This window comes from Pristiophorus japonicus, chromosome 23 (genome assembly GCF_044704955.1).
Source record: "Pristiophorus japonicus isolate sPriJap1 chromosome 23, sPriJap1.hap1, whole genome shotgun sequence".
NCBI lineage: Eukaryota > Metazoa > Chordata > Chondrichthyes > Pristiophoridae > Pristiophorus > Pristiophorus japonicus.
This window is the reverse complement of record NC_091999.1, coordinates 60,511,119-60,537,140: the sequence shown is the minus strand read 5'-3', so window position 1 is coordinate 60,537,140 and position 26,022 is coordinate 60,511,119. Positions and strand designations below refer to the sequence as shown.

General features: G+C 43.7%; 1 protein-coding gene and 2 non-coding genes across 3 annotated transcripts in view; all 3 read right to left on the bottom strand.

The window, feature by feature from the left end:
• LOC139235566 (probable G-protein coupled receptor 139) overlaps positions 1 to 26,022 on the bottom strand; it is a 131,606-nt gene that overhangs the window by 16,211 nt on the left and 89,373 nt on the right. The gene's annotated exons all lie outside the window — the stretch shown is intronic.
• trnal-uaa (transfer RNA leucine (anticodon UAA)) lies at positions 1,931 to 2,013 on the bottom strand. Its single transcript has one exon. It is a non-coding gene; the product is annotated as a tRNA-Leu (tRNA).
• Positions 9,136 to 9,219, bottom strand: trnav-uac (transfer RNA valine (anticodon UAC)). The gene has a single exon. It is a non-coding gene; the product is annotated as a tRNA-Val (tRNA).

Genomic DNA, 26,022 nt, shown 5'->3' with positions numbered 1-26,022 from the left:
TTTTAAGTTCCAGGACATACCAAATTGATGGTGATGATTTCCACAGACAGTTGCACATACACATAGACATTTTTACAGATAGACAGACACAGACGCACACACACAAACATTTACACGCATCAACGGACATGCACAGATGCCTGAGACTTCTCGAGGGATAGACAGGCTGAATCAATTCGCAACTTTGGCTGATTTTTGCGATTTTCCATCCGTATGTATCGTGAATATTGCAGATTAATGAAAGAAAGAAAACAGCGGTGGCATTGAAAGGTGTGGGACGTTGTTCCGTCTATTTCAGAATCAGTTTTGCAGGGACCTGGTTAAATTGTCAAACAGAATATAATATGCTGAGAAACGGAATCGGGAGGATTCAAATCTATGCGGGGAAACCCGAATGGATTTTTAGTCTATTGCCTTAACCTCTGGGCCACGACTACTGGCTCGCTGCCTTTTTAAATGTTACTCAGTAAAAACTCAGCCATCCATCTCTGTGCAGCAGACGGCCACAGAATCGTGAAAAAGTCACCGTTTGCTAGAAATCTGGAGGAGGCTGTATTTTTGCTGCTCTGTATTGCTCTGGAACTTTTTACTATGAATCTATACCAAGAAACAGAAGCAAAATTCTGCCTTTTGTAAAATGCAGCTTCCCGGTTAGGGAATTGAACCGTGGTCGCCCGTGTGACAGGTGGGGATATTCACGACTTTCACACGAGGAATTAATGCGCATGGGTTTTGTCAAAGCAATATCCGAGCTGTGAATAGAACTGGACACCATGAGAAGTCGACAAAGACATTGAGAGACAACGACAAACCGACAAACAGGGAGAGACAGACTGCGAGATCGAGACAACGAGAGACAGCAAGTGTGAGACTGATAACGAGAGGCAGAGTGAGTGAGAAAAAGACTCTCAAACACATACATCTAAAGAGATCTGTGTGTGTGATCTATAAAGAGAAAGAGGGAAAGAGTGAGAGAAAGACAATCATAAAGACAGTGACAAGGAGAGAGACAGATGGAGAGAGAGCGACAGATAGACAGAGAGACAAAGAAATAAAAAGAAAATGTTGGAAATTCTCAGCAGGTTAGAGACAGGAACTACCAGCGACAGGCAAAGAGAGACAGGCAGGCAGAGACATAGATAGACAGAGATGATGGGAAAGAGTGAGACAGTCAGATCGAGAGACTGAGAGAATCCCATTGGAACACAACTGGACACCGTGTGAAAGAGACAGGCACATTGAGAGACAGAGACAAACAGCGAAACAGGGAGAAACAGACAGCGAGGTAGAGACAGAGAGAGACAGAAAGTTTGAGACTGAGAGGGAGGGTCAGACTGAATGAGGCAAAGACTCAAACACATACACATACAGAGATGTGTTTGTGTGATTTATAAAGAGAGGGAGGGAAAGAGTGAGAGAAAGACAGGGACAAGGAGAGAGACAAAGAGGGAGACAGATAGAGAGAAAGATAAATAGAGAGAGAGACATAGAGACAAAAACAGAAAATGATGGAAATACTCATCCGGTTAGAGACAGGGACGAGCAGAGACAGGCAAAGACATGGACAGACAGAGATGATGGGAAAGAACGAGACAGTCAGACAGAGAGTATGACAGAATCCCATTGGAACAGAACTGGATACCGTGTATAGGAGACAGATTGAGAGACAGAGACAAACAGAGAAACAGGGACAGACAGAGTGAATCAGAGAGAGGCAGACTGAGAGAGACAAAGACTCAAACACACAAATACATATACAGCTCTCTAAAGTGAGAGCGAGAGGCAGAGACTGAGCGATACAGATACATTTCACAATTTCATTTCATTATCTGCTCAGATTGTCACCGAGCTGCAGAAAAATGCAAATGCAACAGATGAAAATCAGTTATCACTGAGCAGAATGGGAGAAATAACTGTTTAATTAAGTAATTACCAGGAGTGGGGTTCGAACCCACGCGGGTATAAACCCATTGGATCTTAAGCCCAACGCCTTAACCACTCGGCCATCCTGGTACCGGCAACGATTGGATTCTGTCTATGTGAGAATCTGGGCTTCAACTCCACCTCCACAGACACACACAAACACATCGGGTTTCAGGGAGCATTTCCGAACATTTTTCGGAATATTGACACGGGGGCAACTCTCCTATTCTTTTTCGAGTAATGCTCTGGGACCTCTCACAACCACCCGAGTGCGCAGACGGAGCTTCAATTTAACATTTCATCCGAAAGTCAACAGTTTCAACAATGCAAAATTCCCCAAATGCTGCAGTTGAGTGTTAGCCAAGATTATATGCTCAAGTCTCAGGAGTGCGACTTGAACACACAAACTCCTGATTCAGTCAAGAATGCTGCCACTGAACCAAAGCTGAGACAAAAGTTCACAGCCATATTACTTTCCCAAGTCTTTTTTTTAAGTTCCAGGACATACCAAATTGATGGTGATGATTTCCACAGACAGTTGCACATACACATAGACATGTTTACCGATAGACAGACACAGAGACACACACACAAATATTTACACGCACCAACGGACATGCACAGATGCCTTTGACATCTCGAGGGATAGACAGGCTGAATCACTGTCGCAACTTTGGCTGATTTTTGCGATTTTCTATCCGTATGTATCGTAAATATTGCAGATTAATGAAAGAAAGAAAATAGCGGCGGCATTGAAAGGTGTGGGACGTTGTTCCGTCTATCTCAGAATCAGTTTTGCAGGGACCTGGTTAAATTGTCAAACAAAATGAAATATGCTGAGAAACGGAGTCGGCAGGATTCTAATCTATGCGGGGAAACCCGAATGGATTTTTAATCGATGGCCTTAACCAATGGGCCACGACTACTGGCTCGCTGCCTTTTTAAATGTTACTCAGTTAAAACTCAACCATCCATCTCTGTGCAGCAGACGGCCACAGAATAGTGAAAAAGTCACCGTTTGCTAAAAATCTGGAAGAGGCTGTATTTTTGCTGCTCTATATTGCTCTGGAACTTTTTAATATGAATCTATACCAAGAAACAGAAGCAAAATTCTGCCTTTTGTAAAATGCAGCCTCCCCATTAGGGAATTCAACCTTGGTCTCCCGTGTGACAGGCGGGGATATTCACCACATTCCCAAGAGGAATTGATGCGCATGGGTTTTGTCAAAAGCAATATTCGAGCTGTGAATAGAACTGGACACTATGAGAAGTCGACAGACACATTGCGAGACAGAGACAAACCGACAAACAGGGAGAGACAGACAGCGAGATCGAGACAACGAGAGACAGCAAGTGTGAGACTGAAAACGAGAGGCAGACTGAGTGAGAAAAAGACTCTCAAACACATACATCTAAAGCGATCTGTGTGTGTGATCTATAAAGAGAAAGAGGGAAAGAGTGAGAGAAAGACAATCATAAAGAAAGTGACAAGGAGAGAGACAGATGGAGAGAGAGAGCGACAGATAGACAGAGAGACAAAGAAATAAAAAGAAAATGTTGGAAATTCTGAGCAGGTTAGAGACAGGAACTACCAGCGACAGGCAAAGAGAGACAGGCAGGCAGAGGCATAGATAGACAGAGATGATGGGAAAGAGTGAGACAGTCAGACAGAGACTGAGAGAATCCCATTGGAACACAACTGGACACCGTGAAAAAGAGACAGGCACATTGAGAGACAGAGACAAACAGCAAAACAGGGAGAAACTGACAGCGAGGTAGAGACAGAGAGAGACAGAAAGTTTGAGACTGAGAGTTAGGGTCAGACTGAGTGAGGCAAAGACTCAAACACATACATATACAGAGATGTGTTTGTGTGATTTATAAAGAGAGGGAGGGAAAGAGTGAGAGAAAGACAGGGACAAGGATAGCGACAAAGAGGCAGACAGATAGAGAGAAAGATAAATAGAGAGAGAGAGACATCGAGACAACAACAGAAAATGATGGAAATACTCATCAGGTTAGAGACAGGGACGAGCAGAGACAGGCAAAGACAGAGATGATGGGAAAGAACGAGACAGTCAGACAGAGAGTATGACAGAATGCCATTGGAACAGAACTGGAAATCGTGTGAAGGAGACAGATTGAGAGACAGAGACAAACAGAGAAACAGGGACAGACAGAGTGAATCAGAGAGAGGCAGACTGAGAGAGACAAAGACTCAAACACACAAATACATATACATCTCTCTAAAGACAGAGCGAGAGGCAGAGACTGAGCGATACAGATACATTTCACAATTTCATTTCAGTATCTGTCAGATTGTCACCGAGCTGCAGAAAAATGCAACAGATGAAAATCAGTTATCACTGAGCAGAATGGGAGAAATCACTGTTTAATTAAGTAATTACCGGAGTGGGGTTCGAACCCACGCGGGTATAAACTCATTGCATCTTAAGCCCAACGCCTTAACCACTCGGCCATTCTGCTGCAGTCAGCCATTGGATTCTGTCTATGTGAGAATCTGGGCTTCAACTCCACCTCCACAGACACACACAAACACATCGGGTTTCAGGGAGCATTTCCGAACATTTTTCGGAATATTGACACGGGGGCAACTCTCCTATTCTTTTTCGAGTAATGCTCTGGGATCTGTCACAACCACCCGAGTGCGTAGACGGAGCTTCAATTTAACATTTCATCCGAAAGTCAACAGTTTCAATTTTGCAAAATTCCCCAAATGCTCCAGTTGAGTGTTAGCCAAGATTATATGCTCAAGTCTCAGGAGTGCGACTTGAACACACAAACTCCTGATTCAGTCAAGAATGCTGCCACTGAACCAAAGCTGAGACAAAAGTTCACAGCCATATTACTTTCCCAAGTCTTTTTTTTAAGTTCCAGGACATACCAAATTCATGGTGATGATTTCAACAGACAGTTGCACATACACATAGACATGTTTACAGATAGACAGACACAGAGACACACACACAAACATTTACACGCACCAACGGACATGCACAGATGCCTTAGACATCTCGAGGGAGAAACAGGCTGAATCACTGTCGCAACTTTGGCTGATTTTTGCGATTTTCTATCCGTATGTATCGTGAATATTGCAGATTAATGAAAGAAAGAAAATAGCGGCGGCATTGAAAGGTGTGCGACGTTGTTCCGTCTATCTCACAATCAATTTTGCAGGGACCTGGTTAAATTGTCAAACAGAATGAAATATGCTGAGAAACGGAGTCGGCAGGATTCAAATCTATGCAGGGAAACCCGAATGGATTTTTAGTCTATGGCCTTAACCAATGGGCCACGACTACTGGCTCGCTGCCTTTTTAAATGTTACTCAGTTAAAACTCAACCATCCATCTCTGTGCAGCAGACGGCCACAGAATAGTGAAAAAGTCAACGTTTGCTAAAAATCTGGAAGAGGCTGTATTTTTGCTGCTCTATATTGCTCTGGAACTTTTTAATATGAATCTATACCAAGAAACAGAAGCAAAATTCTTCCTTTTATAAAATGCAGCCTCCCCGTTAGGGAATTGAACCGTGGTCTCCCGTGTGACAGGTGGGGATATTCACCACTTTCCCACGAGGAATTGATGCGCATGGGTTTTGTCAAAGCAATATTCGAGCTGTGAATAGAACTGGATACCATGAGAAGTCGACAGACACATTGCGAGAGAGAGACAAACCGACAAACAGGGAGAGACAGACACCGAGATCGAGACAACGAGAGACAGCAAGTGTGAGACTGAAAACGAGAGGCAGACTGAGTGAGAAAAAGCCTCTCAAACACATACATCTAAAGAGATCTGTGTGTGTGATCTAAAAAGAGAAAGAGGGAAAGAGTGAGAGAAAGACAATCATAAAGACAGTGACAAGGAGAGAGACAGATGGAGAGAGAGCGACAGATAGACAGAGAGACAAAGAAATAAAAAGAAAATGTTGGAAATTCTCAGCAGGTTAGAGACAGGAACTACCAGCGACAGGCAAAGAGAGACAGGCAGGCAGAGACATAGATAGACAGAGATGATGGGAAAGAGTGATACAGTCAGACAGAGAGACTGAGAGAATCCCATTGGAACACAACTGGACACCGTGAGAAAGAGACAGGCACATTGAGAGACAGAGAAAAACAGCAAAACAGAGAGAAACAGACAGCGAGGTAGAGACAGAGAGAGACAGAAAGTTTGAGACTGAGAGGGAGGGTCAGATTGAGTGAGGCAAAGACTCAAACACATACATATACAGAGATGTGTTTGTGTGATTTATAAAGAGAGGGAGGGAAAGAGTGAGAGAAAGATAGGGGCAAGGAGAGAGACAAAGAGGGAGACACATAGAGAGAAAGATAAATAGAGAGAGAGAGACATCGAGACAAAAACAGAAAATGATGGAAATACTCATCAGGTTAGAGACAGGGACGAGCAGAGACAGGCAAAGACATAGATGATGGGAAAGAACGAGACAGTCAGACAGAGAGTATGACAGAATCCCATTGGAACAGAACTGGATACCGTGTGAAGGAGACAGATTGAGAGACAGAGACAAACAGAGAAATAGGTACAGACAGAGTGAATCAGAGAGAGGCAGACTGAGAGAGACAAAGACTCAAACACACAAATACATTTACAGCTCTCTAAAGACAGAGCGAGAGGCAGAGGCTGAGCGATACAGATAAATTTCACAATTTCATTTCATTATCTGCTCAGATTGTCACCGAGCTACAGAAAAATGCAAATGCAACAGATTAAAATCAGTTATCACTGAGCAGAATGGGAAAAATCAGTTTAATTAAGTAATTACCAGGAGTGGGGTTCGAACCCTCGCGGGTCTAAATCCATTGGATTTAAAGCCCAACGCCTTAACCACTCGGCCATCCTGGTGCAGTCAGCGATTGGATTCTGTCTATGTGAGAATCTGAGCTTCAACTCCACCTCCACAGACATACACAAACACATCGGGTTTCAGGGAGTATTTCCGAACATTTTTTGGAATATTGACACGGGGGCAACTCTCCTATTCTTTTTCGAGTAATGCTCTGGTACCTCTCACAACCACCCGAGTGCGCAGACGGAGCTTCAATTTAACATTTCATCCGAAAGTCAACAGTTTCAACACTGCAAAATTCCCCAAATGCTGCAGTTGAGTGTTAGCCAAGATTATATGCTCAAGTCTCAGGAGTACGACTTGAACACACAAACTCCTGATTCAGTCAAGAATGCTGCCACTGAACCAAAGCTGAGACAAAAGTTCACAGCCATATTACTTCCCCAAGTCTTTTTTTTAAGTTCCAGGACATACCAAATTCATGGTGATGATTTCCACAGACAGTTGCACATACACATAGACATTTTTACAGATAGACAGACACAGAGACACACACACAAAAATTTACACGCACCAACTGACATGCACAGATGCCTTAGATATCTCGAGGGATAGACAGGCTGAATCACTGTCGCAACTTTGGCTGATTTTTGCGATTTTCTATCCGTATGTATCGTGAATATTGCAGATTAATGAAAGAAAGAAAATAGCGGCGGCATTGAAAGGTGAGGGACGTTGTTCCGTCTATCTCAGAATCAGTTTTGCAGGGACCTGGTTAAATTGTCAAACAGAATGAAATATGCTGAGAAACGGAGTCGGCAGGATTCAAATCTATGCAGGGAAACCCGAATGGATTTTTAGTCTATGGCCTTAACCAATGGGCCACGACTACTGGCTCGCTGCCTTTTTTAATGTTACTCAGTTAAAACTCAACCATCCATCTCTGTGCAGCAGACGGCCACAGAATAGTGAAAAAGTCACCGTTTGCTAAAAATCTGGAAGAGGCTGTATTTTTGCTGCTCTATATTGCTCTGGAACTTTTTAATATGAATCTATACCAAGAAACAGAAGCAAAATTCTGCCTTTTATAAAATGCAGCTTCCCCGTTAGGTAATTGAACCGTGGTCTCCCGTGTGACAGGTGGGGATATTCACCAGTTTCCCACGAGGAATTGATGCGCATGGGTTTTGTCAAAGCAATATTCGAGCTGTGAATAGAACTGGACACCATGAGAAGTCGACAGACACATTGCGAGACAGAGACAAACCGACAAACAGGGAGAGACAGACAGCGAGATCGAGACAACGAGAGACAGCAAGTGTGAGACTGAAAACGAGAGGCAGACTGAGTGAGAAAAAGACTCTCAAACACATACATCTAAAGAGATCTGTGTGTGTGATCTATAAAGAGAAAGAGGGAAAGAGTGAGAGAAAGACAATCATAAAGACAGTGACAAGGAGAGAGACAGATGGAGAGAGAGAGCGACAGATAGACAGAGAGACAAAGAAATAAAAAGAAAATGTTGGGAATTCTCAGCAGGTTAGAGACAGGAACTACCAGCGACAGGCAAAGAGAGACAGGCAGGCAGAGACATAGATAGACAGAGATGATGGGAAAGAGTGAGACAGTCAGACAGAGAGACTGAGAGAATCCCATTGGAACACAACTGGACACCGTGAGAAAGAGACAGGCACATTGAGAGACAGAGACAAACAGCGAAACAGAGAGAAACAGACAGCGAGGTAGAGACAGAGAGAGACAGAAAGTTTGAGACTGAGAGGGAGGGTCAGACTGAGTGAGGCAAAGACTCAAACACATACACATACAGAGATGTCATTGTGTGATTTATAAAGAGAGGGAGGGAAAGAGTGAGAGAAAGACAGGGACAAGGAGAGAGACAAAGAGGGAGACAGATAGAGAGAAAGATAAATAGAGAGAAAGAGACATCGAGACAAACACAGAAAATGATGGAAATACTCATCAGGTTCGAGACAGGGACGAGCAGAGACAGGCAAAGTCATAGTTGATGGGCAAGAACGAGACAGTCAGACAGAGAGTATGACAGAATCCCATTGGAACAGAACTGGATACCGTGTGAAGGAGACAGATTGAGAGACAGAGACAAACAGAGAAACATGTACAGACAGAGTGAATCAGAGAGAGGCAGACTGAGAGAGACAAAGACTCAAACACACAAATACATATACAGCTCTCTAAAGACAGAGCGAGAGGCAGAGACTGAGCGATACAGATACATTTCGCAATTTCATTTCATTATCTGCTCAGATTGTCACCGAGCTACAGAAAAATGCAAATGCAACAGATGAAAATCAGTTATCACTTAGCAGACTGGGAGAAATCACTGTTTAATTAAGTAATTACCAGGAGTGGGGTTCGAACCCACGCGGGTATAAAACCCATTAAATCGTAAGCACAACGCCTTAACCACTCGGCCATCCTGGTGCCGTCAGCGATTGGATTCTGTCTATGTGAGAATCTGGGCTTCAACTCCACCTCCACAGACACACACAAACACATCGGGTTTCAGGGAGCATTTCCGAACATTTTTCGGAATATTGACACGGGGGCAACTCTGTTATTCTTTTTCGAGTAATGCTCTGGGACCTCTCACAACCACCCGAGTGCGCAGACGGAGCTTCAATTTAACATTTCATCCGAAAGTCAACAGTTTCAACAATGCAAAATTCCCCAAATGCTGCAGTTGAGTGTTAGCCAAGATTATATGCTCAAGTCTCAGGCGTGCGACTTGAACACACAAACTCCTGATTCAGTCAAGAATGCTGCCACTGAACCAAAGCTGAGACAAAAGTTCACAGCCATATTACTTTCCCAAGTCTTTTTTTTAAGTTCCAGGACATACCAAATTGATGGTGATGATTTCCACAGACAGTTGCACATACACATAGACATTTTTACAGATAGACAGACACAGAGACACACACACAAAAATTTACAAGCACCAACGGACATGCACAGATGCCTGAGACATCTCGAGGGATAGACAGGCTGAATCACTGTCGCAACTTTGGCTGATTTTTGCGATTTTCTATCCGTATGTATCATGAATATTGCAGATTAATGAAAGAAAGAAAATAGCGGCGGCATTGAAAGGTGTGGGACGTTGTTCCGTCTATCTCAGAATCAGTTTTGCAGGGACCTGGTTAAATTGTCAAACAGAATGAAATATGTTGAGAAACGGAGTCGGCAGGATTCAAATCTATGCAGGGAAACCCGAATGGATTTTTAGTCTATTGCCTTAACCACTGGGCCACGACTACTGGCTCGTTGCCTTTTCAAATGTTACTCAGTTAAAACTCAACCATCCATCTCTGTGCAGCAGACGGCCACAGAATAGTGAAAAAGTCACCGTTTGCTAAAAATCTGGAAGAGGCTGTATTTTTGCTGCTCTATATTGCTCTGGAACTTTTTAATATGAATCTATACCAAGAAACAGAAGCAAAATTCTGCCTTTTGTAAAATGCAGCCTCCCCTTTAGGGAATTGAACCGTGGTCTCCCGTGTGACAGATGGGGATATTCACCACATTCCTACGAGGAATTGATGCGCATGGGTTTTGTCAAAGCAATATTCGAGCTGTAAATAGAACTGGACACCATGAGAAGGCTATGCGACCTTTCACATCCACCCGAGGGTGCAATTTAACATTTCATCCGAATATCAACAGCTTCAACAATGCAGAATTCCCCAAGCACTGCATTTGAGTGTTAGCCAAGATGACGTGCTCAAGTCTCAGGAGTGCGACTGACACACACAACCTCCTGATTCAGTCGAGAATGGAGCCACTGAAACAAAGCCCATACCAAAGATCACAACCGTATTATTTTCCCGAAGCTTTTTAAAATTTCCAGGACGCACCAAATTCATGGTGATGATTTCCATAGACAGTTGCACATACACAGAGACATGCATACAGACAGTCATACACAGACACACACACACACAATAACCAAAAATATACACGCATCAACATAGAAACATAGAAACAAATAAATTCGTTGCAGGAGTAGGCCATTCTGCCCTTCGAGCCTGCACCATCATTCAATAAGATCATGGCTGATCATTCAACCTCAGTACCCCTTTCCTGCTTTCTCTCCATACCCCTTGATCCCTTTAGCCGTTTTGAATATATCTAACGATCTGGCCTCAACAACTTTCTGCGGTAGAGAATGCCAGAGTGAAGAAGTTTCTCCTCATCTCGGTCCTAAATACCTTGCCACTTAATCTTACACTGTCACCCTTGGTTCTCGAAGTCCACAGCAATGGGAACATTCTACCCGCCTCTAACCTGTCCAATCTCGTCAGAATTTTATATATTTCTATGGGAGCGCCTCTCATTCTTCTAAACTCCAGTGGATACCAGCCCAGTTGATCCAGTCTCTCCTCATATGTCAGTCCTGCCATCCCGGGAATCAAGCTGGTGAATCTTCGCTGTAATCCCTCAATAGCAAGGACGTCCTTCCTCAGATTGTGAGAACAAAACTAAACACAATATTCCAGGCGTGACCCCACCAAGGCTCTGTACAACTGCAGTCAGACCTCCCTGCTCCTATACTCAAATCACCCAGCTATGAAGGCGAACATGCATTTGCCTGCTTCACCGCCTGCTGCACCTGCGTGCCAACTTTCAATGACTGATGTACCATGACACCCAGATCAAGATATACACAGAGTGCCTGATACAAATAGATGGATAGACAGGCAGGTTCACTGTCGCTACTTTGGCTGCCTTTTGTTCCATCTATCTCAGAATCAGTTTTGCATGAACCTGGCTAAATTATCAAACAGAATGAAATATGCTGAGAAACGCAGTCGTCCGGAATCAAATCTGCACGGGGAAACCCCAATGGATTTTCAGTCCATCGTCTTAACCACTCGGCCACAACTACTGGTCCGCTGCCTCTTTAAATGTTACTCAGATAAAACTCAGTCATCCATTTCTGTGCAGCAGACGGCCACAGAATCCTGAAACAGTCTCCGTTTGCTAAAAATCTGGAAGCAGCAATCTGATCTTGCTGTATTTTTAATGTTCTATATTACTCTGGAACTTTTTAACATGAGTCGATACCAAGAAACAAAAGTAAAACTTTGTATATTTGAAACAACTGCCTCCTCGTCGGCGAATTGAACCCCAGTCTCCCGCATGACAGGCAGGGATAATCACCACTATACTAACGAGGAACTGACAGATAGTGGCTTTGTCAGACCTGGAATCGAGATGTGAACAGAACTGGACACCATGAGAAGCCGACCGACATATTGAGAGACAGAGACAAACCGACAAACAGGGAGAGACAGACAACGAGATAGAGACAACGAGAGACAGAAAGTATGAGTGTGAGGCAGACTGAGTGAGAAAAAGACTCAAATACAAACATATACAGAGATGTGTGTGTGTGATTTATAAAGAGAGAGAGGGAAAGAGTGAGAGAAAGACAATGATAAAGACAGTGACAAGGAGAGAGTTAGATAGCGAGAGAGAGATAGAGACAAAAACTGAAAATGATGGAAATACTTATCAGGTTAGAGACAGGGACGAACAGAGGCAGGCAAAGACATGGTCAGACAGAAATGATGGGAAAGAGAGAGCCAGTCAGACAAAGAGTCTGAGAGAATCCCATTGGGACAGACGTGGACACCGTGAGAAAGAGACAGATTGAGAGACAGAGACAAATCGAGAAACAGGGACAGATAGATTGAGACAAAGACTCAAACATACAAATGCATACACAGCTCTCGAAAGAGAGAGAGAGGCAGAGACCGAGCGACACAGATACATTTCACAATTTCATTTCATTATCGGCTCAGAGTGTCACATAGGTACAGAAAATTGCAGATTCAACAGATGAAAATCCGGTATCACTGATCGGAATGGGAGGAAATCCGTGTTAAATTAAAGAGATACCAGGAGTGGGGTACAAACCCACGCGGGAAAAGTCCATTGAATTTTAAAGCCACCGCCTTAACCACGCAGCCATCCTGGTCCTGTCACAATCTGGATTCTGTCTCTGCGAGAATCTGGATTCAAACCCACTCCCACAGACACACACATACACATCGTTTTTCAGTGAGCATTTACGAACATTTTTAGTAATATTGACACGGGGGCAACTCTCCTATTCTTTTTCGAGTAATGCTCTGGGATGTTTCACATCCATACGAGGGTGCAGACGGAGCTTCAATTTAACATTTCATCCGAACGTCAACAGCTTCAACAATGCAAAATTCCCCAAGTGCTGCACTAGAGTGTTAGCCAAGATTATATGCTTAAGTCTCAGGAGTGGGAATTGAACACACAAACTCCTGATTCAGTCGAGACTGCTGCCACTGCAACAAAGCCGATACCAAAGTTCACAACAGTATTATTTTTCCCAATTCTTTTTTATAAGTTCCAGGACATACCAAATTCATGGTGGTGATTTCCACAGACAGTTACACGCACCAACGGAGATGCACCGATGCCTTAGACATATAGAAGGATAGGCAGTCTGAATCACTGTAGAAACTTTGACAGCTTTTTGCGTTTATCTATCCGTATGTATCTTTAATATTGCAGATTAATAAAAATCAGAAAAAATGTCAGTGTTGAAAGGTGTGGGATGTTATTCCACCTATCTCAGGATCAGTTTTGCAGAGACATGGTTAAATTGTGAAATGCAATGAAAAATGATGGGTATCGAAGTCTGCAGGATTCGAACCTGCATGGGGAAAACTCAATAGATTTCAAGTTCATCGCCTTAACCACTCGGCCACGACTAATGCATTTCTGCCTCCTTGAACGTTACGCAGAAACAACTCAGTCATCCATCTCTGTGCAGCAGACGGCCAAAGAATCATGAAAAAGTCTCCGTTTGCTCAAAATTAGGAAGAGGCAATCTCCTCTACCTGTATTTTTACAGTTCTATATTGCTCTGGAACTTTTTAATATGAATCTCTTCCAAGAAACAGAAGTAAAATTCAACATTTTGAAACAACTGCCTCCCCGTCGGGGAATTGATCCCCGGACTCCTCATGACAGGCGGGGATATTCACCACTATACAAACGAGAAACTGACGAGCATCAGTTCTGTCAGAGCAGGAATCGATTTGTGAACAGAACTGGACACCATGAAAAGTCGACAGACACATTAGAGACAGAGTCAAACTGACAAACAGGGAGAGACAGACAGCGAGATAGAGACAACGAGAGACAGAAAGTGTGAGACTGAGAAGGAGAGGCAGACTGAATGAGAAAAAGACTCAAACACATACATATACAGAGGTCTGTGTGTGTGATCTATGAAGAGAGAGAGGGATAGAATGAGAGAAAGACAATGATAAATACAGTGACAAGGAGAGATAAAGATAGAGAGAGAGAGATAGAGACAAAAGCAGAAAATGATGGAAACTCTTATCAGGTTAGAGACAGGGACTAACAGAGACAGACAAAGAGAGACAGACAGGCAGAGACATAGACAGACAGAGATGATGGGAAAGAGTGAGACAGTCAGAAAGAGAGACTGAGAGAATCCGATTGGAACAGAACTGGACACCGTGAGAAAGAGAGAGACACATTGAGAAACAGAGACAAACAGGAAAACAGGGAGTGACAGAAAGTGAGATAGAGACAGAGAGAGACAGAAAGTTTGAGACTGAGACGGAGGGTCAGACTGAGTGAGACAAAGACTTGAAAACATACATACACAGAGATGTGTTTGCGTGCTCCAAAAAGAGAGGGAGACAAATAGTGATGGAATGAAAAGAAAAAGCCAGGGACAAAGAGAGAGACAAAGAGGGAGACAGATAGAGAAAAAGACAGATAGAGAGAGAGACAAAGAGGCAAAACAGAAAATGATGGAAATACTCATCAGGTTAGAGGCAGGGAGTAATAGAGACAGGCAAAGACATGGACAGACAGAGATGATGGAAAGAGAGAGACAGTCAGACAGATAGTCTGAGAGAATCCCTTTGGAACAGAACTTGACACCGTGAGAAAGAGACAGATTGAGAGACAGAGACAAACAAACTAAAAGGGACAGACAGAGTGAATCAGAGAGAGGCAGACTGAGAGAGACAAAGATTCAAATACACAAACACATACACAGCTCTCTAAAGGGAGAGAGAGGCAGAGACTTAGCGACACAGATACATTGTACAATTTCATTTCATTATCTGCTCAGAGTGTCACCGAGTTACAGAAAAATGCAAATGCAACAGATGAAATTCGGGTATCACTGAGCAGGATGGGAAAAAATATTTGTTTAATTGAGCAATTACCAGGACGGGGATACGAACCCACGAGCGTAAAAACCCATTGGATCACCAGCCCAACGCTTAACCACTCGGCCATCCTGGTCCCGTCAGCAATTGGATTCTGTCTCTGTGAGAATCTGGGCTTCATCTCCACCTCCACAGCCACACACATGCACATCGGGTTTCAGAGAGCATTTCCGATCATTTTTAGCAATATTGACACGGGGGAACTCTCCTATTCTTTTTGAAGTAATGCTCTGGGACCTTTCACATCCACCCGAGTGCGCAGACGGAGCTTCAATTTAACATTTCATACGAATGTCAACAGCTTCAACAATGCAAAATTCCCCAAGTCCTGCAGTTGAGTGTTAGCCAAGATTATATGCTCAAGTCTCAGGAGTTCGACTTGAACACACAAACTCCTGATTCAGTCGAGAATGCTGCCACTGAACCAAAGCTGAGACAAAAGTTCACAGCCGTATTACTTTCCCCAAGTCTTTTTTTTTAAGTTCCAGGACATACCAAGTTCATGGTGATGATTTCCACAGACAGTTGCACATACACAGAGACATATATACAGATAGACAGACACAGAGACACAGTCGATTCAATCTCTCCTCCTATGTCAGTCCTGCCATCCCGGGAATCAGTCAGGTAAACATTCGCTGCACTCCCTCAATAGCAAGAAAGACCTTCCTCAGATTACGAGACCAAAACTGAACACAATATTCCAGGTGAGGTCTCACAAAGATCCTGTACAACTGCAGTAAGACCTCCCTGTGCCGATACTCAAATCCCCTAGCTATGAAGGCCAACATACCATTTTCCTTCTTCACTGCCTGCTGGAACTGCATGCCAGCTTTCAATGACTGATGTACCATGACACCCAGGTCTCGTTGCAGCTCCCGTTTTCCAAATCTGCTGCCATACAGATAATATTCCGCCTTCGTGTTTTTGCCACTAAAGTGGATAACCTCACATTTATCCACATTATACTGCATCTGCCATGCATTTGCCCTCTCACCTAACCGGTCCAAGTCACCCTGCAGCCTCTTAGCGTCCTCCTCACAGCTCACACCGCCACCCTGTTAGTATCATCTGCAAACTTGAAGATATTACACTCAATTCCTTCATCTAAATCATTAATGTATATTGTAAATAGCTGGGATCCCAGCACTGAGCGCTGTGGCACCCCACTAGTCACTGCCTGCTTTTCTGAAAAGGTCCGTTTATCCCGACTCTCTGCTTTCTGTCTGCCAAACTGTTCTCTATCCACGTCAGTACATTACCCCCAATACCATGTGCTTTAACTTTGCACACCAATACGTGTGTGGGACCTTGTTGAAAGCCTTTTGAAAGTCCAAATACACCACATCCACTGGTTGCCCTTGTCCATTATACTAGCTACATCCTCAAATAATTCCAGAAGATTTGTCGAGCTTGATTTCCCATTCATATATTCATGCAGCTTGGACCGATCCTGTCACTGCTTTCCAAATGCGTGGCTATTTCATCTTTAATAAATTGATTCGTACATTTTCCCCACTACTGATGTCAGGCTAACCGGTCTGTAATTATCCGCTTTCTATCTCCCTCCTTTTTTAAAATGTGGTGTTACATTATTTACCCTTCAGTTCATACGAACTGATCTAGAGTCGATAGACTGTTCGAAAATGATCACCAATCATCCGCTATTTCTAGGGCCACTTCCTTAAGTACTTTCCAATGCAGACTATCAGGCCCCGGGGATTTATCGACCTTCAATCCCATCAATTTCCCGAACACAATTACCTGACTGATAAGGATTTCCTTCAGTTCCTCCTTCTCGCTAGATCCTTGGTGCCCTAGTATTTCTGGAAGGTTATGCGTTTCTTCCTTCGTGAAGACAGAACCAAAGTGATTGTTCAACTGCTCTACAATTTCCTTCTTCCCCATTATAAATTCACCTGAATCTGATTGCAAGGGACCTACGTTTGTCTTCTCTAATCTTTTTGTCTTCACATATCTATCGAACTTTATTATGTTCCCAGCAAGATTCCTCTCATAATCTATGTTCCCCCTCCTAATTAAACCCTTTGTCCTCCTCTGCCGAATTCCAAATTCCTCCCAGTCCTCAGGTTCAAGCTTTTTCTGGCCAATTTATATGCCTCTTCCCTGGATTTAACACTATCCTTAATTTCCTTTGTTAGCCACGGTTGAGCCACATTCCCCGTTTTATTTTTACTCCAAACAGGGAAATACAATTGTTGAAATTCATCCGTTTGATCTTTAAATGTTTGCCATGGCCTATCCACCTTCAACCCTTTAAGTATCATTCGCCAGTCTATTCTAGCAAATTCACGCCTCATACCATCGAAGTTATCTTTCCTTAAATTCAGGACCCTAGTCTCTGAATTAACTGTGTCACTCGCCACCTTAATAAAGAATTCTACCTTATTATGGTCACTCTTTCCCAAGGGGCCTCGCACAACAAGATTGCTAATTGGTCCTTTCTCATTACACATCACCCAGTCTAGGATGGCCAGCCCTCTAGATGATCCCTCGATATACTGAGTGAGAAAACCATCCCTAATACGCTCGAGGAAATACTCCTCCACCATATTGCTACCTGTTTGGTTAGCCCAATCTACATGTAAAGTAAAGTCGCCCTTGATAACAGCTGTATCTTTATGGCACGCATCCCTAATTTCTTGTTTGATGCTGTCCCCAACCTCACTACTACTGTCTGCTGATCTGTACACAACTCCACTTGCGTTTTCTTCCCTTTGGTATTCCGCAGCTCCACCCATTCATATTCCACATCATCCAAGCTAATGTCGTTCCTTACTATTGCCTTAATTTCCTCTTTAACCAGCAACGCTACCCTACCACCTTTTCATTTCTGTCTATGCTTCCTGAATGTTGAATTCCCTGCCTTGGTCACCCTGGAGCCATGTCTCCGTGATGTCAATTATTTCATATTCAGTAATTGCTGCTTGTGCAGTTAATTCATCCAGCTTATTACGAATACTCCTCGCAATGAGGCACAGAACCTCCAGGCTTGTTATTTTAACACACGTTGACCCTTTAGAATTTTGCTGTAAAGTGGCCCTATTTGATTTTTGCCGTGGGTTTCTCTGCCCTCCACCTTCACTTTTATTCTTTCACTTCTGCGCCCATTCTACTTCCCTCTGTCTCCCGTCGCCCTGCCATATTACTTTAAACCCTCCCCAGAAACGCGAGCATGCACTCCCCCTTGAACATTGGTTCTGGTGCTGCCCAGGTGCAGAACGTCCGGTTTCGTTCTGGTCCCACCTCCTGCAGAACCGGTTCTAAAGTCCCAGAACTTGAATCCCTCCCATCTGCACCACACTTCAAGCCACGTATTCATCTGAGCTATCCTGCGATTCCTGCTCCGACGAGCAGGTGGCGCTGATAGCAATCCTGAGTTTGCGACCTTTGAAGTCCTACTTTTTAATTTAACTCCTAGCTCCCTGAATTCAGCTTGTTGGTCCTCAGACACATTGAGTCAGAGACTCAAACACGTAAATATATACAGAGCTCTCTAAAGACATAGAGTGAGAGGCACTTCACAATCCCATTTCTTGGTCAATTGAGAATGTGACAGAGTTACAGTTTCAACAGAAGGCATTAGGGTATCACTGAGCAGGATGGGAGAAAATCGGTGTTAAATTCAAGAGTTACCAGGAGTGGGGTTCGAACCCACGTAACTATAAACCCATTGGATCTTAAATGCAACGACTTATACACTCGGCCATTCTGGACTTGTGAACCTTCACATTCTGTCTCTGTGAGAATCTGGGCTTGAGCTCCACCCTCACAGACACACGCATACACACAGGTTTTCAGTGAGCATTTCAGAATACGTATATAAAAGTGACATGGGGGCAACTCAGTACTCTTTATCGAATAATGCTGTCGGAACTTTCACATTCACCCGAGAGAGCAGATGGAGCTTCAATTTAACATTTCATCCTAAAGTCAACATCTTCAACAATGCAAAATTCCCCAAGTACTGCACTTGAGTGTCAACCAAGATTATATGCTCAAGTCTCAGGAGTGGGACTTGAAGTCGAAAATGCTGTCGCTGAAGCAAAGCCGATATCAAATGTCAGAACCGTATTATTTTCCCCAAATCTTTTTTAAAATTTCCAGGACATACCAAATTCATGGTGATGATATCCGCAGACAGTTGCGCATACACAGAGACATATACACAGATAGACAGACACAGAGAGACACACACAGATAGACAGACACAGAGACACACGCGCATACATAACCAAAAATATTGATGCACCAATGGACATACACAGAGTGCCTTAGACATATCGAGGAATAGACAGGCTGAATCACTGTCGCTAATTTAGCTGATTTTTGCGTTTTTCTATCCGTATGTATCGTGAATATTGCAGATTAATGAAAATGAGAATAACATTTCAGTGTTGAAAGGTGTGGGACGTTATTCCATCCAACTCAGGATCCGTTTTGCAGGGACCTGGTTAAAGTCTGAAATTGAATGAAAAATGCTGAAATCCGTAGTCGGCAGGATTCGAACCTGCGCAGGTAAACTCCAATGGATATCTAGTTCATCGCCTTAACCACTCGGCCACGATTACTGCGTCTGTGTGTTTTTAAATGTGACTAAGATATAACTCAATCATCCATCTCTCTGCATCAGAACACCACAGAGTCCTGAAAAAGTCTCCGTTTCCTAAAAATCTGGAAGAGCCAATATCGTCTTGCTGTATTTTTACTCTTCTATGTTGCTCTGGAACTTTTAATATGAATCTATACCGAATAACAGAAGTACAATTCTACATTTCGAAAATGCTTCCTCCCGCATGACAGGTGGGGATACTCACGACTATACTAACGAGGTACTGACGGGGGTAGATTTTGAGACAGCAGGAATCGAGCTGTGAAAAGAACTAGACACCATGAGAAAGAGACAGACACATTGAGAGACAGATACAAAAACAGGAACAGGGAGAGTCAGACAGCGAGCTAGAGAAATAGAGAGAGAGCAAGTGTGAGACTGAGAGGGATAGGCAGACTGAGTGAAACAAAGACTCAAACACACACATACACAGATATGTGTGTGTGTGTGCTCCAGAAAGAGAGGGAGGCAAAGAGTACAGGAAAGCCAGAGACAAAGACAAAGACATGGAAAAAGGGAGCGTCAAAGAGAGAGAGAGAGAGATAGTGAGAGGTGAGAGCGAGAGACAGAGATAAAAACAGAAAATGATGGAAATACTCAACAGGTTAGAGACAGGGTCGAACAGAGACAGGCAAAGAGAGACAGACAGGCAGAGACATCGACAGACAGTGATGATGGGAAAGAGAGAGACAGTCAAACAGAGAGACTGAGAGAATCCCTTTGGAACAGAACTGGACACTGTGAGAAAGACACGGGCAGATTGAGAGATCGAGACAAACAGAAAAACAGGGAAAGACAGAGTGAGTCAGAGAGAGGCAGAGTGAGGGAGACAAAGACTCAAACACGCAAACACATGCACAGATCTCTAAAGAGACAGAGGTAGAGAGTGAGGCAGAGACTGAGAGACACAGATACATTTCACGATTCCATTTCTTTATCGGTTCAGAATGTCATAGAGTTACAGTAAAATGCAGATTCAACAGATTCTTACTGCAGTTGTACAGGGCCTTGGTGAGGCCTCACATGGAATATTGTGTTCAGTTTTGGTCTCATAATCTGAGGAAGGACGTTCTTGCTATTGAGGGAGTGCAGCGAAGGTTCACCAGACTGATTCCCGGGATGGCTGGACTATCATATGAGGAGAGACTGGATCAACTGGATTTTTATATATTGGAGTTGAGAAGGATGAGAGGGGATTTCATAGAAACATAAAGATTCTGGCGGGACGGGACAGGTTAGATGCGGGTAGCTTGTTCCCGATTTTGGGGAAGTCCAGAACCAGAGGACACAGCCTTAGGACAGCCATGTCTCCGTGGTGCCAATTATATCATATTCATTAATTGGTGCCAGTGCAGTTAATTCGTCCACCTTATTACGAATATTCCTCGCATGGAGGCACAGAGCCTACAGGCCTTTTCTTTTTAACACACTTTGTCCCTTTAGGCTTTTGCTGTAATGTGGCCCTTTTTGAAAGGAATGACAAGGGTGTATGCGGTTACAGGAGGATGTGAGGGGAAACAAACATAATACGAGGGGAAGAGTGCATCCGCGATGGACCAGTATGAGATCAAAAAGAATGGAAATATAAGGGGAATATCTTTATCCATGTGCCGGAGAGAAGGGAGTCTAACTATATGCCCTCACCCAGTGGGAGACGGGAGCAAGGATAGCTGCGGGTTTGACAATACTACGGAAGGATGTGTCATGGGAATAAACCCTGCCCGAACCGAACCCACACATTACACCTATCATGGGCGAGGAGAATATTGTGTGGTAACTAGCCTGGGAACTTACGTTACACCAAGACTGTCGGTGGCAGTGGGAAGAGCAAACATGACATGCCAGGAAGACAATGACATGAAATATAAGTGATGAGATTAAGCAAGGCATTGATGTTTACATGGAAGAGCAAGCACAATCAATTCACCTGTTACTTGAATATTTAACTGAGCTCAAGAAATAACATTAAAAGATATTAAGAGCTGAAGGAGAAAGCTGAAGAACTGGACAGTGAAATAAAGGATAACCTGAAAAACCCGCCTTGGTACTTGAGATTATACATCCCTGGATAAGGATCCTTTCCCATACCCTAGTGGCAGTAAAGATAGTAATAGCCTTGAGTTGGTTGGTGATGTTATGTAACAAGTGCAAAGACAGGCGAGGCTTACCCGAGTAAAGGTACAAGATAGGGATTCGAATTATATCCCATGTGTTAGTCCTAGTGCAGCTGATAGTGGTGTTGATTCTCCTGGGAGTCTGCACAGGCAGATACAAGAGATGCAGGAAGAAGAGGTTGGCCAATGCCCGTAACCAAGAATGCAGAAAGCCTTTGCTAGATCCAAAGAGGGTTAATCAAACAAAAAAAAAACGGCATGAACACCTGATCTGAGTCGTGAGTGTCCCAATCCTATCGCCTGATCAACGAAACCGAGGCGGGAGACATAGGAATCAGGTTAGGATAAGGCAGGGAAAGGAAGATTGTTGTTTATGATGGGATATGTTTAAGGTCTGGTCACCTGAAGCCTACGCAGTCCTCAAATTGATGTGGCATTTAATTGAGATAATAATGGTAGTGGAAGGGACATGTATCGTGATCCAACTATATCTGATGTGTCAGATCAGAGAGATATACAACCACGTGGTTCTAGCCGAACAGCAAACAGCCTTGTTAATTATGTAATGTAGGCATGATAGGGAGGCGAATGATTTTGTAACGCGTTAGGGAAACAACCAAGACCCCCGAGCTTATGCACTGTATGTACAAAAATAAATATAAATGGCGTGCCAATATCCCAGGGAAATGGTCAGGGGTAGTATGTAAACACTCCGCAAAAGATGGAACTACGAGCGATCCCAGGAATATGGACTTGATATCACCATTTCCAGCAGATGGCTCAGAACATATATGTGGTCAGCTGATTATTTAGAAATAATCAGGGATCAACAGGAGGGACTGAAAGGGCAGATTACAAATTGAAATTACAATTAATAATAACAATTGCCATGTTTTAAAATGGAGTTAAGATGTTTTTAAAATGGATCCCACAGCCTGTTTTCAGACTGTGGGAACCATGTGTGGGATGCCTTCCACAGAGGAGCAGATGTTCCAATTCATAGACCAAAGGCCTTGGGAGTTGGGCACAGACACAGATAACATAGAATTTGAATTGTATAGCAAGATAAGAGTTAGTTAAAAAGAATCATAACAACATGTATTTGGAATTGCCAATTAAGGCATATAGAAGCCAGATTGGAGGAAGCGCTGTACCAATCATGTATTAATCAATCAGCATGTATTAATTCGAACTTGCGTATTTACTTAATGCTATAATCTGAAAATGTATAAAGTAATATGTCTCTGGCTCTATCTTCGAGCATTCCTTCAAGGATAGCTCCCCTGCCGGCTTGTATTAATAAAACCTGCATTTACTTTAAGGCTAACAGAATCCTAGTGGTGGGTTGAAGTTAACCCTAACAACGTTAGAGAGATCGGGAGAGGTGGAGGGGCTCGAAGAGGTTAGAGAGAGAGGGAGGGGTGTAGGGCTGGAGGAGGTTACAGAGATAGGGAAGGGTGTAGGGCTGGAGGAGGTTACAAAGATAGGGAGAGGTGTAGTGGCTCAAGGAGGTTAGAGAGATAGGGAGGGGTGTAGGGCTGGAGGGTGTTACAGAGATAGGGACGGGTGTAGGGTCTGGAGGACGTTACAGAGACAGGTAGGGGTGTAGGGACTGGAGGAGGTTACAGAGATAGGGAGGGTGTAGGGGCTGGAGGAGGTTACAGAGATAGGGAGGGGTGCCGGTACTGGAGAAGGTTACAGAGAGAGGGAAAGTTGTAGGGGCAGGAGGAGGTTAGAGAGATAGGGAGGGGCGGGGCCATCGAGGGGTTTGAATAGGAAGCTGAGTATTTTAAAATCAGCGCCTCACTGGGGCTGAGGAGGGGGGAGAAGTGCAAGAACACAACCCCCTCACTACCTACCCTGCACTAACCCCCATCATCTGTTACATCACCTGGAGTTCGAACGACACTCCACCCCCTCTCTCTTGGTGTTTATCTACTTACTGCCTCACTCAAAACTTATCTCCCATTGACAGTCCATGTGAGTGCCCTCGTTGTCCCAGAATTGCTCCCCGTGGACACCGACTGACCTTTCCCGTGCCTCCGCCACCGTCCTCCTGCTCCGTGACGGCCGTCAAATTCAAGTTGTGTTCCAGTCAGCAAGCAAAAGATCGGGGCGGGTGGGAGGGGAGGGTTCATATAAATTAAAATACGTGGTGGGCCGGAGGAAGAGGCTTGCGGGACCGTGTTCGGCCCGCGGGCCGTATGTTTGACACCCCTGATCTATACTGTCAAACCCTGTAAGAATTTTTATGTTTTAAAATGAGATCACCTCTCATTCTTCTAACCTGTACAGAATATAGGCCTAGTCTACTCAATCTCTCCTCACAGGACAATCCCTCCATCCCAGGTATCAGTCTGGCGAACCTTCGTTGCCATCCTCAATGGTAAGTACATCCTTCCTCAGGTAAGCAATCATAACTGTACACAATACTCCAGGTGTCATCTCAGCAGGGTCCTATATAATTGCAGTAAGATGTCTCGGAGCAAGTTATTATTTAAATGGAGAAAGATTGCAATGTGCCGCAAAACAGCAGGCCCTGGGGTTACTTGTGCATGAAACACTAAAGGATAGTATGCAGGTACAGCAAGTGATCAGGAAGGCCAATTGTTTTTTTACCTTTTTTGCAAAGGGGATGGAGTATAAAAGCGGGGAAGTCTTGCTGCAGCTATAGAAGGTTTTGGTGAGGTCACACCTGGAAAACTGAATGCAGTTTTGGTTTCCATATTTAGGAAAGAATATAATTGCTTTGGAGGCAGTTCAGAGAAGGTTCACTAGGTTGATATTAGGGATCAGCAGGTTGAATTATGAGGAAAGGTTGAGTAGTTTTGGTCTCTACTCATTGGAATTCAGAAGAATGAGAGGTGATCTTATCGAAACGTATTAGATGGGGGGAGACTGGAACTAGAGGGCATGATCGTAGAAGAAGGGGCCGCCCATTTAAAACAGATGAGGAGGATTTTCTTCTCTCAGAGGGTTGTAAACCTGTCGAACTCGCTGCCTCAGAGAACTGTGGAAGCTGGGATATTGAATAAACTTGAGACAAAAATAGTTTTTTAAATGATAAGGGGATAAGGGGTTATGGAGAGCTCGCGGGTAAGTGGAGCTGAGTCTATGATCAGATCAGCCATGATCTCATTGAATGGCGGAGCAGGCTCGAGGGGCCGTATGGCCTACTCCAGTTCCTATTTCTTATGTTCCTGTTCTTATGTTTACTATTATCCTCAACTCCTCTTGTAATAAAGCCGACATACCATTTGTTTTCTTAATTGCTTGCTGTGCCTGCATGTTAACTTTCAGTGATTCGTTTACAAGGACACCAAGGTCCCTCTGAACACCAACATTTCCCAATCTCTCACCATTTCAAGTAGCTGTTTCCAGTCCACTTTGGCTAAACCACATCTCAGTTCAGTAAAATTGGCTTTCCCCCAATTGAGAACTTTTATTCCTGGTCTATCTTTGTCCTTTTCCATAACTACCCTAAATCTAAGAGAATTACGATCAATGGCACCAATGCTCTCCCACTGATACCCCTTCCACCTGCCCAGCTTCAATCCCTAATACAAAGTCCAGAACTTCCCCCTCTCTTGCTGGGCTTGCTACATACTGGCTAAAAGGTTCAGCTAGTTGCTGACCTCTCTGCGAAGGGAAATAGGTCCTTCCTATCCACTCTATCTAGGTCCCTCATCATTTTCTACACCTCATTAACGTCTTCCCTCAGCCTCCTCTGTTCCAAAGGAAACAAACTGTTAAGAGGATTGGTGGGCTGGAGAAGGTTACAGAGATAGGGATGGGTGAGACCCTGGAGAGATTTGAACACGAGAATGTGTATTTTAAAGGTTGATGCCACCAGCCATCTCGCCCAGCACAGAATGTAAATCACTACCAACAGGAAGGATGTTACTTTTACTACTATAAATGCATAATGAGAGGAAATCAATCTCTGTCCCTTTAACTAACAGCGACATGAAAAGAGGGAATGAATGACCTTTAAATACCTGGTACACTTGGAACTGAAGTGTCTGAAACTCATAATAGGAACTCATAAATGGAAATAAAATACTGACAGATGTTAAACTGTTTTGTTGACAAAGGAAATCTCAATTTAACTTTTAAAAGATAAATTGTTTAACAGATGTTGAAACATACTTACCCGATGGGCCGACTCAGGATCCACCCCTCAAGCACCGTGATTTGTTGCAGAACACGCTGCTCCCTCTGC